At 41.8% G+C, this 20,735-nt stretch overlaps 1 long non-coding RNA gene and 4 other non-coding genes across 5 annotated transcripts; 2 read left to right on the top strand and 3 right to left on the bottom strand.

The window, feature by feature from the left end:
- The first annotated feature begins 63 nt into the window (after nt 1-63).
- trnav-aac (transfer RNA valine (anticodon AAC)) lies at nt 64-136 on the top strand. Its single transcript has one exon. It is a non-coding gene; the product is annotated as a tRNA-Val (tRNA).
- A 1,122-nt stretch (nt 137-1,258) lies between these two features.
- On the top strand, nt 1,259-19,824 carry LOC114479951 (uncharacterized). Its single transcript, XR_003676041.1, has 3 exons — nt 1,259-1,759; nt 3,723-3,727; nt 19,815-19,824. It is a non-coding gene; the product is annotated as an uncharacterized LOC114479951 (long non-coding RNA).
- trnag-gcc (transfer RNA glycine (anticodon GCC)) lies at nt 2,848-2,918 on the bottom strand. Its single transcript has one exon. It is a non-coding gene; the product is annotated as a tRNA-Gly (tRNA).
- Nucleotides 5,811-5,881, bottom strand: trnag-gcc (transfer RNA glycine (anticodon GCC)). Its single transcript has one exon. It is a non-coding gene; the product is annotated as a tRNA-Gly (tRNA).
- Nucleotides 8,392-8,462, bottom strand: trnag-gcc (transfer RNA glycine (anticodon GCC)). The gene has a single exon. It is a non-coding gene; the product is annotated as a tRNA-Gly (tRNA).
- Nucleotides 19,825-20,735: the final 911 nt, after the last annotated feature.

Here is a 20,735-nt window from a genome sequence, read left to right as displayed (position 1 = left end):
ACTACTCACCCTCGCCGGTAGGTGCCGTGTTAACTTCACATTCTGACCATTTCATTGCCAGTTGTTTCCGTAGTGTAGTGGTTATCACGTTCGCCTAACACGCGAAAGGTCCCCGGTTCGAGACCGGGCGGAAACAGTTTTTGCTTTTGTTATTTTTCTATTTGCTCCATTAGTTTCAACTGATGATAGCTAACACGATGCTACTAGCATAACAAACCAAAACGTGCACGACAGGAGCGTCGCGTTACATCACCTCCTTGTATCACGGCAATGCTTGTTCTTTAATCAGTACACAGAGGTGTAAATAGTACTGATATAACTACTCAAGTAGAAGTAAAGCAAACATAAAATATTAAAGTACAACTAAAAAGTATCTCAATTAAACAGTACTCAAAGTAAAAGTTACTAGTTACTTTCTCTCAATAACATATTACATAGAAACCACCATAGAAAGGGGCTTTGATCAGAAATGACACAACTAAAATGGATTATTTGATTGTTGTCTGGTCCGTTTATTTTTTGTACTTTCACAATGTCCATTGGTAATTTAAAATAATAATAATAATAATAATAATAATAATAATAATAATAATAATAATAGTAATAGTAATAGTAATAGTAATAGTAATAGTAATAATAATAATAATAATAATAATAATAATAGTAATAGTAATAGTAATAATAATAATAATAATAATAATAATAATAATAATAATTTACTCAGTAACTGTTGAGTGGAGAAATTTAACAAATTATCTTACTTCTTTTAAAACACATAATTACTGATTTAGAAAAAACCCCCCAAAAATTACAAGTACCCATCAAAGCAACTACATTAAAGTATATTTTATATCCATTAATTTCACCTCTGATCTTACACACAGCTTTCACAGTGAAAATGCATGTAACCCTGTGGTGAGGTATCAAATATTCACACTAATGAAGCAAAATAACAAAAACAAAAATTGTTTCCGCCCGGCGAGAATTCTACCACTGAGCCACCAATGCTTACTTTTGGTTTGGTTTGCCATCTCCTCCTAGTGCAGTACATTAGATCTACTATCGCAACATGTTAATTAATCATCTATATTATTATGATATATTATACTATCGTATCGGCTTTTCCGGTGTCATGGTTTGCGTTCACATCGTACTGAGATTGCATATGAGCATATATGCACATGCGCGCACTACCGAAAAATGAATTTTTGCTAAAAAAAAAAATGTATTCTTTTTTTTTCCAAAGTGAACGGAAACATGTTTTATTTGTTTATTTGATTATGTTAGGGTTAGGGTTATAATCTCAGTACGGAGGTAAACTCAGACCGTGACACCAGTCCGTCTGATCAACGAGCCGTGGTTTGTTTTCTTCTTCTTCGCCTCTTTTTTCAGAGCGTCACCACGTGAAGTGTTAAATTCTTTAAAAACAAAATACCACATCAAAGTGGTGCTAAATTATTGTACAGAATTTGGGTTTTTACCAAATTTTATTTTTTCTTGGTTTTGTTGGGGTTTTTTTTCCATGAAAAAAAGTTTATATTTGGGGTGAAGTTTACATCAATCTCACTCTTACTGTAATAGAAATGGTTGATTGTAGAAAAAAAAATTATCAAAATTTGCAGAAAACTCTCCCGTTTGTTTATATCATTTCTTCTTGCCCTAAAATGACATTTATTCAATATACTCGTTTTTTGTTTGTTTGCACCTTAAAAAGTGACACGATGTGGAGCTTGTGTTGTTGGTGACTAAATTCTATTTAGTCACTTTATAATGTTTAGAAATTGAAATTTAGTTGACGAAATATGACTTTACAATATTAAGACACTCTGTTGCAACACAAGAAGTGCCTTTCGTGACCCTTTTTATTCCCATTACTTCCAGTAACTCGTCTCCAACACGTCCCATTATGGTTGTAGCTCTGCGTCTTCAATCAACCCCACATCAAGAACCACTGCTCACTGGTTTCCATTGTAAACCTTCCTCTACTTCCTGTTGGAAACAGCCTTAAAGGAAACTGTTTGCTGTGTTTTTTCTTTGTTCATGAAATGACCATAAAATGTTTGGGTGATGCAGATTAAAACTTGATTTCCTGGAAATATGAAGTTAAAGTTTCATTTGTTTAATGAACGTAATACATTTCTCTTGGTGAGTTTTGTTCCCTTGTATATGCATGTTTTTTACATGTAAAAAAAATAAAAAATAAACAATGGAAAAAGTTGGATTTTTGAGGCTCTTTTTGAAGTCACCCCCCTTTTGAAAAAAATTAATTAATTAAATTAGGGTTTTTTTTTTCGAAGTTTCCCCTTTTTTTTCTTTCTTGTTTATTCTTTTTATTTGTAACATTTTTTGAGCCTCTGTGACAAAAGTAATTTCCCCCTGGGATAACTAAAATATCTTTGATTCTGAAATGTGATGTAGTGCCAGAGTGAACAACCTCCTGTTTTTTTTTTTTTTTTTTTTTTTGTACCGTTTAAAGTAATAAAATAAGAAATAATACTCAATAATGACTATCTCATCGTATTTGGTGGTTTTATATTAAATGTTAATGTATACTCGGATTAAACATGTGAAATATGGAAGTTGCAAAAAATTATGTTTTTGTCAGCTTGAAACTCAAAAAATACATAAGTGAAATAAATAATATTTAGGCAATTTTAGAAAAGCCAGTCATGAAAGTGATGTAGTGCCATAGTAAACAACTTCCTGTTTTTTTCCCCGGATTTTTTTACCGTTTAAAGTAAAAAACAAAAAAAAAAAAAAAAAAAACAAGAAATCATGACGCTATCTGTTTATATTTGGTAATTATTTATTAAATTATTATGTGAACCCAAAGTGGAAAAAGGACGATGCATTGGCCGGGAATCGAACCCGGGCCTCCCGCGTGGCAGGCGAGAATTCTACCACTGAACCACCAATGCTTACTTTCAGTTTCATTTTCCGTCTGGCTCATCACTACATCTTTATTTTCGTGTATGTATTTCATTTATTCATTTAATAATACGTATTATTATTAAATATTATAATATCGTATCGAGTTTTCCAGTCCGTCTGATCAACGAGCCGTGGTTTGTTTTCTTCGCCTCTTTTTTTCAGAGCGTCACCACGTGACGCCCATGCTGCTGGAGGGAGTCTACATCAGCACTGAGCTGGAATACGACTCAGCAGAGCGACTGGCAGGGATTTGACTGAACTTTACTATTTAACCACATTAACATGAACAGAAACCAACCCGACGCTTGTGGAGCGTTTGTGTGCGTCATCACAACAAAGGCCTTCACAGTTTCACCTGCAAGGAAACAAAAACAAGCATCTACAATGTCTCCATTCCACAAAAAAAATGTAAAAGTGGTGTCGTTTAATGGCTGTCTCGGGGTTTTATTTTGAAAACTATTCACAGAAGAATCAACTTAAATCAGTTTTAAAAGCACCAACTTGTAGTTTCTGTTTTTGCCGCTAGAGGTCAGTGGCGCATCATAATTTAATGCGGCTAAATAAATCCGTCCAGTTTTGGGCTTTTGATGTTCAAACCTGAGGTTTTGATGAGTTTTTATTGGGTCAGTAAATGTTTTTTTAAGTGTGAACTTTTTAAAGTTAAATTAAATCCATCTGAGCATGTTTATTTACTGTCAAGCAGAGGAATACGTGTTTTTAACCTCAATTTTATTTGCTTTAAATGTTTTACCCCAGGTAGTGCATATTTACAGGCTAGTATTTCTGATGAGAAAGTGTTAATTTAATTAAAAACAAAATACCACATCATAGTGGTGCTAAATTAGTGTACAAAATTTGGGTTTTACCAAATTTTTCTTGGTTTTGTTGTTTTTTTTTTCTTGAAAAAACGTTTATATTTGGGGTGAAGTTTACATCATTCTCACTCTTACTGTAATAGAAATTGTTGATTCTAGACTAAAAATCTTCTTAATTAGCAGAAAACTGTAAAAAGGATAAAGACAGACTCTCCTGTTTGTGTTTATAACATTTCTTTTCTGTTCTGAATTGACATTTATTCACCATACAAATTTTTTTGTTTGCACCTTTAAAAATGATCAAAAAGTGTGACTATGTGGAGCCTTTGTTATTGGTGACTAAATTCTATTTAAAGATTATTTTATAATGTTTAGAATTTGAAATTCAGTTGATGCAGATTAAAACTTGATTTCTTGGAGATATGAAGTTAAAGTTTCATTTGTTTAATGAACATATTGCATTTTTCTTGGTGAGTTTTGTTCCCTTGTATATGCATGTTTTTTACATGTAAAAAAAATGAATAAACAATGGAAAAAGTTGGATTTTTTTGGCTCTTTTTGAAGTCACCCCCTTTTTGAAAAAATTACATATAAATTAGTTTTTTTTGTTTCTCATTTAAAAAAATGTTTTTATTCGTATTTAAGGCAGTTGTTGTCAACCTTTTGAGCCATATCACATAGTCATCTTAAAGATGTAAATCCTCATTTTAGTCAGAAATAAAATGGGTTAAAAGTGACTACTAATGGTGGAAAAGAAGTGAAATGGGATAATGTAATTTAATAATTAGGAACAATTAGTTTAAACTGGTAAATAATGGCCATGACAAATCGTGAATGTGGTTAAATTGGCAAAAAGTAAGCATGAAATGTGGTTAAAAGTTACGATAATAGGTCAACATATGCATCTTTAGGTGGTGGAAAGGGTTTATAAGTGCTGAAAATATCTTGATGGTGGAAAGCATGCAGACAAGGCATTGAAATGTGATGGAAAAGTGGCAGAAATGGGAGTAATGTAGCAAAAATGCATTAAAAGGAGCAAAAATATGACAAGAAAAGGTGATGAAAATAGGTTAAACTGTGGCAAGTTTGGTGTAGTTGCAAAAAAAAATAAAATAAGCAAAAACGGGCTCAAATTGTTCAGAAAATTTGTTTCTGGAAGGCATCTGGCGACCCCAAATGGGGTCCTGACCCCAAGGTTGAGAACCCCTGATTTAAGGAATTTGTAGAAAGTTTGTCATTCGTTTCTCCAAAACATTTCGTTTTTAAACACAGAAAACACCATATTTAGCTTCCACCAAGTCAATTTAAAACAGATAAACTAGATTTTTGCTTTTATTCATTCGGGATTTCACTCGATTTTAAGCAGCGGCAGTTTCACACATTTTTGTGACGTCGATATTTGGACCACAATTATTTTTATCTTATTTTATTGTTTCTGTTGTTTTTTCTTCTAATTCATGTTTGACCTACAACTCTACATCATTTCCTATTTATGTAAATATTTATTTGTGTGAATTTCCCCCTTTTTTTTCCTTTCTTGTTCATTCTTTTTATTTGTAACATTTATTGAGCCTCTGTGACAAAAGTAATTTCCCCCTGGGATAACTAAAATATCTTTGATTCTGAAATGTGATGTAGTGCCAGAGTGAACAACCTCCTTTTTTTTTTTTTGTTTTTTTGTACCGTTTAAAGTAATAAAATAAGAAATAATACTCAATAATGACTATCTCATCGTATTTGGTGGTTTCATATTAAATGTTAATGTATACTCGGATTAAACATGTGAAATATGGAAGTTGCAAAAAATTATGTTTCCGTCAGCTTTAAACTCAAACAATACATACGTGAAATAAATAATATTTTGGTAATTTTAGAAAAGCCAGTGCAAGTTATCATGAAAGTGATGTAGTGCCATAGTAAACAATTTATCTTTTTTTTCCGGATTTTTTTACCGTTTAAAGTAAAAAAAAAAACAAGAAATAATACTCAATCATGACGCTATTGGTTTATATTTGGTAATTATTTATTAAATTATTATGTGAACCCAAAGTGGAAAAAGAACGTTGCATTGGCCGGGAATCGAACCCGGGCCTCCCGCGTGGCAGGCGAGAATTCTACCACTGAACCACCAATGCTTAGTTTCAGTTTCATTTTCCGTCTGCCTCATCACTACATCTTCATTTTCATGTCTTCATTTAATAATACGTATTATTATTAAATATTATAATATCGTATCGAGTTTTCCAGTCCGTCTGATCAACGAGCCGTGGTTTGTTTTCTTCGCCTCTTTTTTTCAGAGCTTCACCACGTGACGCCCATGCTGCTGGAGGGAGTCTACATCAGCACTGAGCTGGAATACGACTCAGCAGAGCGACTGGCAGGGATTTGACTGAACTTTACTATTTAACCACATTAACATGAACAGAAACCAACCCGACGCTTGTGGAGCGTAAAAACAAAATACCACATCATAGTGCTGCTAAATTAGTGTACAAAATTTGGGTTTTACCAAATTTTTCTTGGTTTTGTTGTTTTTTTTCTTCTTGCAAAAACGTTTATATTTGGGGTGAAGTTTACATCATTCTCACTCTTACTGTAATAGAAATGGTTGATTCTAGACTAAAAATCTTCTTAATTAGCAGAAAACTGTAAAAAGGATAAAGACAGACTCTCCTGTTTGTGTTTATATCATTTCTTTTCTGTTCTGAATTGACATTTATTCATCATACAATTTTTTTTGTTTGCACCTTTAAAAATGATCAAAAAGTGTGACTATGTGGAGCTTTTGTTATTGGTGACTAAATTCCATTTAAAGGTATTTTATAATGTTTAGAATTTGAAATTCAGTTGACGCAGATTAAAACTTGATTTCTTGGAGATATGAAGTTAAAGTTTCATTTGTTTAATGAACATATTGCATTTTTCTTGGTGAGTTTTGTTCCCTTGTATATGCATGTTTTTTACATGTAAAAAAAATGAATAAACAATGGAAAAAGTTGGATTTTTTTGGCTCTTTTTGAAGTCACCCCCTTTTTGAAAAAATTACATATAAATTAGTTTTTTTTGTTTCTCATTTAAAAAAATGTTTTTATTCGTATTTAAGGCAGTTGTTCTCAACCTTTTGAGCCATATCACATAGTCATCTTAAAGATGTAAATCCTAATTTTAATCAGAAATAAAATGGGTTAAAAGTGACTACTAATGGTGGAAAAGAAGTGAAATGGGATAATGTAATTTAACAATTAGGAACAATTAGTTTAAACTGGCAAATAATGGCCATGACAAATCGTGAATGTGGTTAAATTGGCAAAAAGTAAGCATGGAATGTGGTTAAAAGTTATGATAATAGGTCAACATATGCATCTTTAGGTGGTGGAAAGGGTTTATAAGTGCTGAAAATATCTTGATGGTGGAAAGCATGCAGACAAGGCATTGAAATGTGATGGAAAAGTGGCAGAAATGGGAGTAATGTAGCAAAAATGCATTAAAAGGAGCAAAAATATGACAAGAAAAGGTGATGAAAATAGGTTAAACTGTGGCAAGTTTGGTGTAATTGCAAAAAAAAAAAATAAATAAGCAAAAACGGGCTCAAATTGTTCAGAAAATTTGTTTCTGGAAGGCATCTGGCGACCCCAAATGGGGTCCTGACCCCAAGGTTGAGAACCCCTGATTTAAGGAACGATATTACTAAATATTGTTTCCACTTTATTAATATGTATTGGCAATGACAATAGAAAGTGGATTATTATTTTCTGTAGTTTCATCTTACCGCTAGGAGTGAAACACCACATTTACAGCCTCTTTGTAGAAAGTTTGTCCTTCGTTTCTCCAAAACATTTCGTTTTTAAACACAGAAAACACCATATTTAGCTTCCACCAAGTCAATTTAAAACAGATAAACTAGATTTTTGCTTTTATTCATTCGGAATTTCACTCGATTTTAAGCAGCGGCAGTTTCACACATTTTTGTGACGTCGATATTTGGACCACAATTATTTTTATCTTATTTTATTGTTTCTGTTGTTTTTTCTTCTAATTCATGTTTGACCTACAACTCTACATCATTTCCTATTTATGTAAATATTTATTTGTGTGAATTTCCCCCTTTTTTTCCTTTCTTGTTCATTCTTTTTATTTGTAACATTTATTGAGCCTCTGTGACAAAAGTAATTTCCCCCTGGGATAACTAAAATATCTTTGATTCTGAAATGTGATGTAGTGCCAGAGTGAACAACCTCCTGTTTTTTTTTTTTGTTTTTTTGTACCGTTTAAAGTAATAAAATAAGAAATAATACTCAATAATGACTATCTCATCGTATTTGGTGGTTTTATATTAAATGTCAATGTATACTCGGATTAAACATGTGAAATATGGAAGTTGCAAAAAATTATGTTTCCGTCAGCTTTAAACTCAAACAATACATACGTGAAATAAATAATATTTTGGTAATTTTAGAAAAGCCAGTGCAAGTTATCGTGAAAGTGATGTAGTGCCATAGTAAACAATTTATCTTTTTTTTCCCGGATTTTTTTACCGTTTAAAGTAAAAAAAACCAAGAAATAATACTCAATCATGATGCTATTGGTTTATATTTGGTAATTATTTATTAAATTATTATGTGAACCCAAAGTGGAAAAAGAACGTTGCATTGGCCGGGAATCGAACCCGGGCCTCCCGCGTGGCAGGCGAGAATTCTACCACTGAACCACCAATGCTTAGTTTCAGTTTCATTTTCCGTCTGGCTCATCACTACATCTTCATTTTCATGTCTTCATTTAATAATACGTATTATTATTAAATATTATAATATCGTATCGAGTTTTCCAGTCCGTCTGATCAACGAGCCGTGGTTTGTGGGTTTTACCAAATTTTTCTTGGTTTTGTTGTTTTTTTTTCTTCTTGCAAAAACGTTTATATTTGGGGTGAAGTTTACATCATTCTCACTCTTACTGTAATAGAAATGGTTGATTCTAGACTAAAAATCTTCTTAATTAGCAGAAAACTGTAAAAAGGATAAAGACAGACTCTCCTGTTTGTGTTTATATCATTTCTTTTCTGTTCTGAATTGACATTTATTCATCATACAATTTTTTTTGTTTGCACCTTTAAAAATGATCAAAAAGTGTGACTATGTGGAGCTTTTGTTATTGGTGACTAAATTCCATTTAAAGGTATTTTATAATGTTTAGAATTTGAAATTCAGTTGACGCAGATTAAAACTTGATTTCTTGGAGATATGAAGTTAAAGTTTCATTTGTTTAATGAACATATTGCATTTTTCTTGGTGAGTTTTGTTCCCTTGTATATGCATGTTTTTTACATGTAAAAAAATGAATAAACAATGGAAAAAGTTGGATTTTTGAGGCTCTTTTTGAAGTCACCCCCTTTTTGAAAAAATTACATATAACTTAGTTTTTTTTGTTTCTCATTTAAAAAAATGTTTTTATTCGTATTTAAGGCAGTTGTTCTCAACCTTTTGAGCCATATCACAGTCATCTTAAAGATGTAAATCCTCATTTTAATCAGAAATAAAATGGGTTAAAAGTGACTACTAATGGTGGAAAAGAAGTGAAATGGGATAATGTAATTTAATAATTAGGAACAATTAGTTTAAACTTGCAAATAATGGCCATGACAAATCGTGGTGGAAAGGGTTTATAAGTGCTGAAAATATCTTGTAGGTGTGTTACGGCTGAATTTACGGTTGACCTCATTTGAAGACATGATTCATTGCTCTGGTTGAATGATGGAGTCCAGGAGAAGCATTGATGATTTTATATAAAAAATAGTTTATTCTAAACTAAATAAAAGAATACAAAGTGGAAACAAAAATGGTGACCCCCTGGCCAGGCGATCCAAAGACAGAGTGACGAGACACAATATTAAAGCCACGTATATCTCTCCTTAGTTCCCCCCTCCCTCCTCCCCCCCCGAGATTGAGACAGAGGCAGAGGCAGCGGGAGGAGGTGAGGACAGAGGGTGAAAAAAAGAAAGACAGTTTGTTCTTTTGGGTCTAAACAACCAGTTCTGTTATCTGTCGGTTGTCTTAGAGACGGAGGAGTGTGCGTTTGTGTTTGTGTGTGTGAATGAATGTGTATGGGGTGTGCTATGTGACATGTGACTGTGTGAGCATGTGAGTACGCACACAGAATGCCTATGCGTCCTTGTGCGTTTATTGTTTTGGGGAGATATTGTGTGCTTTTGACAAGGCAGTTTGACCCAGCAAGGTTTAAGACATGAAAGTCACACAATGGAAAGTTACACCCCAAGGCTTAAGGATTAAAATATATAAGTAATTATATTATTAAGCATAACTAATTATTCTGCCCCAACAATCCACTCTTTTTGGACAAAGTCCAACACAAAAAAAGCGAAATTAGTTAGTAAGTTGTTTAACTTTAGCACAGCCCAAAACACATAAAACATTAATCAAAATTAGTGTAATTCTAGCGCAACCTCATGGTCCGTAGGACAAATGATATTGACACCGTTATAACACTATGGATATAAGCATTATTTTTTCCAGGGGACACAGGCATCCCTCAAAGTCGGAGCAAGAAAAAGGAGGAGAAGGCATAGAACCTCATGAACACATAATGAATATTACGTGAGACAAGACCATCTGCACAATAAAATCAAATATCCTTAGCAACTAACATCATTGGTGATCAATGAATATGGAATATATATCACTAGTAGCAAAAACACACATGGTATAAATGTCAGCACGGCACAGCAACAAAAATATATGTAGGTGTCCTCAGTAAGCAGAGTCATCATCTGAGACATCAAAAACACTCATCATAAACACTTCAGGCTGGGCTTCCGGCGGCGGAAGGGTTACAGGACGTGGCGGTCTTTGTTCATGGCGTCGCGTGGCAAGATGCACCTACCATTGCGCAAACGCCTCTTTTGGCCACGGTCTGTAGGTCTAGGACCATTCTACTTTGTAGGACCATTAAGCGTTAACAAAGGACATAAACCTGTATTCTAAGGTTTCGACGCGCAGCCGTACCCCAGATTGTCGTGTGGATTAAAGTCCAAAGGAGTGTGGGATTTGCATTTACTTCGTGACAAAAGAGGAATAGTTGAGCATAGTCAAAACCGTTCGCTAAATTAAACTATTAGTCCCGGGTGTATGAACGTGGGCACATGTGTGCGAATTATGTGCGGTGTCGCATTCAGGACTAAGTAAAATTGCAATTATGACCGGGAATCTGGCCTAGTTTGCGAGTTCCGTTTCTGGCGAAACAGAAGGGAAAAAAGTGTGGATCGCGTGTAATCTACATACATAGCGGAAGATGTGTCATCGCGTAGTGTAGTCAGTTTTTTTACTGGCGGTTTAGAACAACGGTTGGGGTCCCCCATGCCGAAATTAGAGTGAGACAAATAACAAAAGGAGTCGGAAGCATCCATTGGTATCGCGGTTAAGCGGGGGTGTGTTGATGACACAGGCATGTAAGAACAAAAACAGTTGGATAGGCCCCTACTTTCAGCTTGATAGTGCGCGTATCGGTACCAGGTGTTCGTGAACATTGGTCGCAGCTAAAGTGTTGTGCAGGACGATATCGTTTATCCAGCGTCTATTTCTGCTTGCATTAGTCACCCTGTAAAAAGAATCACTCACATTAGGAACAACACTTGCATTCATTGGTTCAAGTCCAGTGTCCTCGATTGTCCCCCTGGAGGCCAGGAGCCAGAGGAGTACTGGAACCGCGGACAGGACCATCGCGCCAATCGATGACCAGAACACGAGTGACATGAAACGACAGAATAGTGGCATAATTCCAGCCTGCTCCTGGGGCATAAACAGAGGGGCTCGTGACCTCTTCATCACAGCGGGAAAATGCTTGTGATCTCCCACGATGTCCTCAAGGTTGGATTTCAAAGGTTTCAACAGACCATATGCCCCGTTTGAAAGATTAACTTGTAACCCCGGGGACTTTTCTTCTGCCCTTCGTTGCAACTTTCAGGGCAAACAAAGGCTCCTCAAAACACTGCTCCTAATCCAGAAAAGAGGAAACGCTCCTTACTGCGGTTCCACGATCAGTGGTGTTGTTGGCACCTTCCTGGAGTGTGATGCGTGAATCCACGTGGCTCGCTCCGCGACCTTCTGCCGTGTGGGTCGTAAGTTGAATTCGGAAAGTGTCGGTCCACCTTCGGTCGTTCATTTCTAGGTCGGCGTTGTAGATGAGGGGTGTTAGGGTTAGTTAACTAACTAAATGAATAGTTAGTATGGCCAGGAACGCAGAGACAGGTCAGAGGTCAGAATCTGAGAGCTTTTCAGATCCTGAAAGGTGCTGCTGCACAATCACACAACGGTTAGGTGTGGGTTAGTGAGCTTTTAGCCATGCTAGCTCAATGTTATCTGTAGCATTCGCACGCGAGTGGGAAAATATGAGGCTGAAAGAAAAGCAGGAAGTATTAATTCGATTTTCTTTTCCTGGAGTAAGAAGAAGCATAGCTGGAGTTGCAGTGATTATCTGTGGTACATCTACTTACCTGGTGAGAAGCAACAATTTGAGAACCACTGTTTACAAGGACATGCAAGTCGGACGGAGAAGTACATGCAAGTCAGACGGAGAAGTGTGGAGTGTGATTACATGTCTTCTCAAGATGAATACATACAATTGGGAGACATGGAGATGTGAGAAAGCTAAATGAGTTTAACCAAATAAATAAATAATGTTATTTATTTATTTAAATTGTTTGTTTCATTTTTCGTTGCTATCTCTTATTTGTGAAGGAGAAATCTTATTCTATCCTTTATTTATTCTGAATAGTGTTAACACTCCACACCTATTCACATAGCCTAATTCTTTTATAGAGCTGAATTTGTCAGTTCATTTATTTCATTCATTTCCCTCATAATTATTATTTGAGATGTAATTTACTTAATTTTGAAGGTCAATTGGTGGCAAAAGTGTCTCCTATTCTGTGTCTGAACCAGAGTTTAGCAAGATTATTGGCCCTTTAAGGTTAGACAGAATTAAAGTTAAGTTGAGTCGAACAATCATATTGTCTTTTGCTCTCTGTATTTATCCCATTCGTAGGGGTGACGAGCCCCAGCACGGTTTGGAGAGCTTCCTTAAATACTTGGAAGTTACTTAACTTTAAACTATCTCTTATTTCAATCAATTATCAAGAATTTCAGGAGGACCCTTTTTTAAATCTCAGGCGACCCAGATTGGGCCACCAACCCAATGTTGAGAACACTTAATTTTTCCCTTAAAAGTGTCTACACCCAGTGAAGGTGTTTTATGGTCTTGCACGCTAAGTGCTGGTGGAACAAGAAGAAAATGGTTGGAGGGTTTGAGGTATATTTTCCTATGATAAAATATAAATCAAGAAATCAGAGGGACGTTGGCCCCTCCCTTCCCTTTTTTACATAAGAATACATTTGGATTCTTAAAACCATATGATAAATATCATTGGAAAATCACTTATCTGATCATTTTGGATGTGTCTCCGTTTTCCTCTCTCTTGTGTCCGCCTGCCTTTGTGCCCTCCAACCTCCTCGACCTCCTCCTCCTCCGCCTTAAAAGGTCAAAGCCAGGGTCAACTGTACGCTCCCTTTGGAAATTTGAAGATCTGTCCCCACTTTTGCAGTTGGATTGGAAGTCTCTGTAGTCTCTGGAATAGATATTATGTTAGAACATCCACAATATGTCATATTGTCACGTGTCTATTTCTATTTCCCCTTTGCTTCCCAGTTACAGTTATGGACAATACTTCCCTTTAATTCTCATCCTTCATCATAAGAGCAGTGACCAGGCATGGCGGCGAAGAGGTAGGATCGGAGTCGAGAAGGCGGTGGCATTTTCTGTTAGGAAACACTCAGAAACAGAAAGAGAGGAAAACATTAAGACTTAAATGAATAATTTAAAATATCTCTTTTCTTTAGTTGGATCTGATTCGTCTCCTTTGAGAGTATACAGCCAGCGACCTGTATTTTGAAAAAAGCTACACAATAACAACAACTAAGACGAAGACATAGACAAGTGCACACCACAACGAGTATACACATATAACAACAAAAAAACATGGACACTGAACATGTAAGGTCAGTCAAGGTCAAAGCCAGTCATTCCACTGAAAGTGGTATCATATATAAAAAATGTCGTTTGGTGTTTTTAAACACCCAGAAAAAACCCTTTAAAACCTGGTAAACTTTTTAGAAGGCCCAAGGCCTAAAACCATAGTTCTTTTAACAAGCAGCAGTGTTTTCTGAACACCCCACTACATAATTGGCAAAAACAGGGAGAAGATCTAGTGCATCAAAACCCAGGAGGAAAGGAAGGTGAAACAGAGGAACATGTGTAGTCAAACAGCCATTCATCGGTCAATCACTCAATGACACGTCCACGGCACATTCGCACTCACAACACGGTTCTCTCAGGCATACGTAACGTGTCATCGTTCAGTCATTCATACACCGCACACGTTCATGCCTCAATTTTCACGTCCATGCATTCACAAGGTTTTGCTGCAGTGTCTAAGTAGAATATAGGTCTCATCTAACCCACCAGCGGCGATAACCAGTCCACCTCCTCTCTCGGGGTCAATGAGCTCTTATTGCCCCCCCATGCTTGGCAACCTTTTAGTGTTAATTAATTGCTTTTTACTGGTATCGTCTGATTACTTTTTTTTTTTTTTTTTTCTTTTTTTTAAAATTATTTTTTACCTTGTCTGCACATGCTGTCGAAGGTTAACACTACAAGAAGTGCAATCTTTTGACAGCAATGCATATTTTATTATTGCAATTAAATAAATTTATTTATTTCATTGCATAATTGTGACCGTCACCAGCCCTCCCGAGGGAAGGGTAAGAAATACTTTATTAAAGGGGGGATGTAAAAAAGAGAGGGCAGTGTTACACCAAGGTGAGGGGTTGGAGGGGGGTGGGGAAGTTAACAGGGAAGAGGGATACAAAATAGGATTTGGAATGGGTGGGGAATAGTTTTAAGTGATGCGATGTGAAATTGTGGTTGTGTATATTGTGTTTATTGTTGTGTTGTCAAGCCAGTTTGGTGACCAGTGTGTGGTTTAGGAATAATGGTGGTGGCTGTGAACAGAGGAAGAGGTGAGTGGAAATTCCATAAAACAGGTATTTGGGAACAACGTGTCTAAGGTTGAGCCCAGTATGAGTGTTATCCCACAGCCCAAGGCCAGTGCATCCATGACAAATGTATTTCCAAGTACCGCCACTGCAAAACCCAAGAGCCGCCCCCGGGCCCGAAGAAGCAGTCAGGCCAGCAGCAAGAGCAGGCAGCCTAAGGGCCCCCGGCGACCACCCCACGGCCAAGCAGTCCCCCGAACGCCCCCAAGATCCCAAGCCGAGAGGCAGCCATCGCCCCCCCATACACACCCGAGAAAGCCCCAAGGAGCCAAGGACCCAGCGCACCACGCCACCGATCCCACCCCCAACCCCCAGACCCCCCACCCCATCGACCCCCCCACCCCCCCACCCCACCCCCGCGCCCAACCCCCCGAGGGGAGGGCCCAGAGAACTCCCTGCCCGAGGCCCCAGCGGAGGAGCCGAAGCCCACGCCCAGCAGACGACCAGAACCGCGCCGAACAGGCAGCCAGTGGGCACCCGCCGGCGAGCCCAGAGCCAGCAGGGGCCCGACCCCAGGCCAGAAGGACCCGGAACAGATGCAGCACCAGGAGCAGCCCGCCCAGGGAGGACGACCACACCCCAAGCCGCATAAGGCACCAGGGGGCCGCTGGGAGTCTCCCCGCCGGCCCCCAGGCACCCCAACCTAGCCCCCCACGGCGCCCCAGATCACCCTTCACTGATGCCGCCCGCGCCACGAGCTTCAGTTTTTTTTTTTTTTTAAAGCCAGGGCCCCCTCCAAGGGCCAAGCCAGACCGCCCCGCCGGGATGTGGCCCCCTATTCCGGCCCCCGACACCCTACCTCACGGGGCACTGCCCAAGCAGGGGCCGTACCAGTAGGTACGCAAGGGCGCGGCACGCGCCACCCGCCCCGAAAGACCCCCGCCAGGACCGGCCCGGCCAGCAGGCCAAGCACCCCGGGCCCCAGGAGCACCCCCCGGGACCAGGACCCCCCAAGGGCAAGCCCCCGGGCCAAGCCCCCCGGGACGCATCCCCCACCCCCGCCCGGGACCCGGCCACGGCCCAGCAGGACCGCACAGCCCCGGACAGCCCACGGCCAGCAGCCCAGGGCCCGCCGCCCCCCGGACAGCGCCAGCCACGGAGCAGCGCCCCCCGCCGGCCCGCGAGCAACCGGCGATCCCCACCGCGGGGACGGAGGCACCCCAATGGCACACATCAAGTGCGGGACAGCAGCCCCCAGCCAAAGATGCCCCGGACCCACCCACCAGTCCGCAAACGGCAGGATAGACCCACCAGGCGGCCGACAGCAACCTCCACCACCGGAACAGCTAGCGCCGCCCCCCAGTAAACAGCATCACCCCGAGGCGCCAAGCAACCCCGCCCCAACCCCGGCGAGGACACCAGCACACCCCCAGCACACCCACCCCCCCAAACCGGCGAGGCAGGCCGCCCCGGGCCCGCACACCGCGGGGCCCGCCCCCAAGGCCACCAGGAGACGAAACAAGCACCCAGCCACACCCAAGGGGAGGAAGCACCCCCGCGCCCCACCAGGCCGACACCGCCCGGAAAGACCCCGCAAGGAGAGACCCCAGCAAAGCCCCCCCGAGACCCACCGCCACGCCCGACCGCACCATCCTGATGTATTTTTACTCTAAGCAGTGGCCCAGCCACCAACAGAGGAGCCAGGCCCCCACCGGAGAGGCCCAAATATGTGAACCAACCCACCACCCTGTTATGGTGCCTCTCCATTCCCCAATGGAGAGGCACTTCCCTATCTCCTGTGTGAATGTGTGTTTAGTGAATGTATGGGGTGTAATTAAAAGAAGGGGGAAGGAGGGGAGCGGTGCTCCCCATCCTGCCTCTGTGGATATATGTGTATGTGGTGTAATAGGCCGGAGGGTGTAGGTGAGTACACCCTCAGGGGGGTGGCATGTTGAAGTGCGATTAAAATTGGAGGGATTAGTATGGTAACTAGAGGTGGGAGTGCCGCCCCCACGCCACTACATAGTGACACAGGTGGCGGCCCCCTCCACCCCCAGTCCCACCATCCAGCCCCCCAAGGGTTGGGTATGGGTGTGTGGTGCATTATGTGAGTGAGCCAGACCAGCTGGGAGTGAGGTGAAGTGTACATGTAGGAGGCCTGTCTGGTGCGAGCCTGTCTGGTGCGAGCCGGGCCCGTCCGCATGGCGGGCCACGCGAGAGGGTAGATGGTGCAGACGGGCAAGCGGCACTGCGGGCCCCGGAGCAGCAAAGCCGGAGACCCCCCCCACGGCACCCCCCCAGACCGCGACGGCCCCGCGGAGCACGGCGGCACCCCCCACCCCCGGGCGCAGCCAGGCACCAACCCCATCCCCCGGTGCTCCAGGGGGCAACCCCCGCCGCACGCCGGCCCAGAGCGACGCCCCCCCGCCGCCAAGGAGGGCGGCCGAGCAGGGGGGAGGCCCGTGCCCGCACCAGGGCCAGCACAGGCCCACCCGGCGCCACGATATAACACTCTCCACCGGGAGGCGGCCCCGGCCCCCCCGACGAAAGAGGACACCATCTACCGCCAAGCAGGGCCACCCCGCCAGCCACGGACCGGCAAGCCCGAGTACCAAAGCACCCCCAGCCCGGTACCGCCATCCCACACCAACGGCGCCAGTAGAGGCAATCCCCGACGACCCACGCACCGGCACGAGACACCCCCCCGACGCCAGCACACCCCGGACTACAGCGGGCCCCAGGCCACCAGCCCCGCCCCGCCCAAGGCTGCGCAGCGCCGCCACGCGCCGCGGCCGGTCCCCGGGCAGATGACAGGAGAGCACGCCCCCGGACACCCAGACCACGGATCCACCCCCGGGACGCCCCCGCCCCGGAATGGCGCCCACGGCGCCCGGTGCACCCAGCCAGCAGACCAGCCAATCCCGACGCGGATCCACCAGGCCAAGAGCCACGCGCCGCGCCCCCGCACACCCACCTAACACGACCCCCGGGGAGGCCCCATAGCACCCCCCACCCCACACCCCTAGCCGTAATGGCCACACCCCAACCATTGCGGCCAAACAAAAGCCCCGGAGGGGGCCCCGCCTGGCTCGTCGCGCAAGCGACATCCCTGGCAAGGGCGCGCCCTAGGGAGCCAAGCCGAGGACCCGCAAGGGCCGACGGAGCAACCCACAGCCACACCCCGCCACCCAGCGACCCAGGAGGCAATCGCCGACCCCGGGCAGCAGCCACCCCCAAAGCTACCCCCACCCCGGATCCCCCCGGACCGTAGCCAAGGACCCCACCACCCCAGGCCCCCCAACGAGACCACCCCCCAGCCAACCCATCCGGCACGGCACCGCCCGCCCCCCAGGCGGGAGCCACAGCCCCCCCACCAGTGCCCCAGACCAACGGGAGCCCCCCACACCCAACCCAACAGGATGGCGGGCGCAAGAGCAAAGGAGGAGGAGGGGGGGAGGACGAGACAGGGGGACAGGGAGCAGGAGGAAGGAGCGGCAGGGGAGCACGCAGGGCCCCAGCCCCAGAGACCAACCAGATGCGTATGCAAGGGGCAACAGCGCCAAATCAAACAGCCCCGGGACCTCGTGAACACCCAGAAGGAATGCACACCCGTGCCGAGGCAACAAGACACCCCGGCAACCCACCCCAGCCATCCCGGCCAAGACCACCCCAGAGGCCCAAGGCGGCCCAGGCCTACAGTTGGGCTAGTGCGTTAGTAAAGAGTGGTGCTGGCAGTCGCTTGCAGGCTAGATCATCAGGCTTTTAAAAATTTAGATTTAATGCAATTAAAAAAGGAGTCCAACGCTCCTCAAAGCACATTGTTTTTTTTTGTTTTCTGAGAGCAGACATCTTTTCCATGGAAATAAATTCTGTGAGGAGATTTTGCCATTGGTTTATGTTTAAGGATTTTTTGTCTTTCCAATTTAGTAATATTGTTTTTTTTGCTATGGCTAGTGCCGCAAGGATTGATTGTGATTGGTTTGCTGGAAGTTGAAGCATTGTCAGGTCTCCAATCAAACAAAGATTTGGAGATAAAGGAATCCTGCAGTCCAAAATGGAGGACAGTTTTTCAGTGATTAGAATCCAAAAGTGTTGAACTGGGGGGCAAAGCCATAAGGCATGTAGATAGGAATCCGCTGTATTCTGGGTGCACTGAGAGCAGATGTCTGTTGCTGAGAAGCCCATTTTATGCATTTTCTGTTGGGTAATGTGGGATCTGTGGAGGACCTTGTATTGAATTAGCTGAAGGTTTGTGTTTTTTGTCATCTTAAAAGTATTACAACAAATTTCTGTCCAGAAATCAGTGCTCGGGGTGATTGAGAGTTCAGCCTCCCACTTCGCGATTGGTAAGTAATTACAGTTAGTGTTCGAGAGCGCTCTGTATATTTTTGAGAGTTTTTTTGATTTTGTTGAAATTTTTTTCATATATATAGCCAGTTCTGGAGGTTGTAAAGTAGTTAAGTCTAGTGGAGTAGTTTTCTTTATTGTCTCTGTTACTTGTAAGTACTGTAGAAAGTTACTTTTATTTATCTCGAATGCTTGGGTTAGATTGTTATATGTCCTGAGCTTATCATTTTCGAAGAGGTCTTGGAGATGAATAATTCCGCTATCTTCCCATGTTTTTAGATAGAGTGGTGTTTTTTTGTTTCTAAAGTCAGGGTTGTGCCAGATTGGAGACAGCATGTTAGTTTTTAATTGAACATTTGTTATGTCCAGGGCTTTCCACCACGCAGTCAGGGTGGAGGCAATCAGTGGGTTTTTAAAGCAGTTATGATGTTTCAGGGTCATAGTGATAAAAGGGAGATCAGAGAGTTTAATATGTTTGCAGTCTAGCTGTTCTATTTCTAGCCAGGTGTTGTGGTATTCTTTTGGTTTTAACCATTCTGTTAAATATAGAATTTGGTTTGCTAGGTAATAATGCGTGAAATTAGGGGCTTCCAACCCTCCCTCGCTTTTATTTTTTTGAAGAGTTGAAAGGCTTATTTTGGGTTTTTTATTCTTAGCATAGAATTTTGTAATTGCAGAATCTAATCTTTTGAACCATTGCGTTGGTGGTTTCAGTGGGATCATAGAGAACAGATAGTTTATTTTAGGTAAGATTTTCATTTTAACTGAGGCTATTCTGCCAAGGAGTGAGATGGGGAGATTGTTCCATCTCCGCAGGTCTTCTGTGACTTTATCCAACAGAGGGTCTAGATTCAGTTTAATTAATTCATTTAGGTTTGGTGATATATTTAAGCCTAGATATTTAATTATATTTGTGGGGGAGGGGTATTGTGGGTTTTGGATTGCTGGGTTCCATGAATTTTTCGTTAAAGGAAGGATTGATGATTTTGACCAGTTAATGGAATAGTCTGATAGTTTAGAGAAGCTGTTTATTAGTTTAAATAATTCTTCTAATGAAGATTGGGGTTCTTCTAAATAGAGTAAAATGTCATCCCCTCTGCAGTGTGAAGCTTTGGGATGTTATTTTGTTTGTGGTTACTGAGGCCTTAGGTTTAGAGTATAGGGTGGAGATCCATTGTATGAATGAATCTCCAAAGCCAAATCTGTCAAGGACAGCAAGGAGGAACGACCAGTTGACTCTATCGAATGCTTTTTCTGCGTCTAGTGACAAGATTATTGTTTTCTTTTTAGAGTTCTGTGCCATGTTGATCAAATTAAACAGTCTTCTAACATTGTCTGTGGAGTGTCTATTTTTAATAAATCCTGTCTGGTCTTGGTATATAATTGACTGTACGACTTTCTCTAACCTGGAAGTGAGTGCTTTGGAAATAATTTTTATGTCTGTGTTAATAAGTGAGATGGGACGGTAACTTGAGGGTAACATGGGGTTTTTGTCTGGTTTAAGTAGTAATTTAATGTTTGCTGTATTCATGTGACCTCCTACATAACCTTTATTTTTAATCTCTGTTACTACTCTGAAAAA

This window comes from Gouania willdenowi, chromosome 3 (genome assembly GCF_900634775.1).
Source record: "Gouania willdenowi chromosome 3, fGouWil2.1, whole genome shotgun sequence".
Lineage (NCBI taxonomy): Eukaryota > Metazoa > Chordata > Actinopteri > Blenniiformes > Gobiesocidae > Gouania > Gouania willdenowi.
Note: the sequence above shows the minus strand (reverse complement) of the source record. Positions and strands in the feature narration are given on the sequence as shown.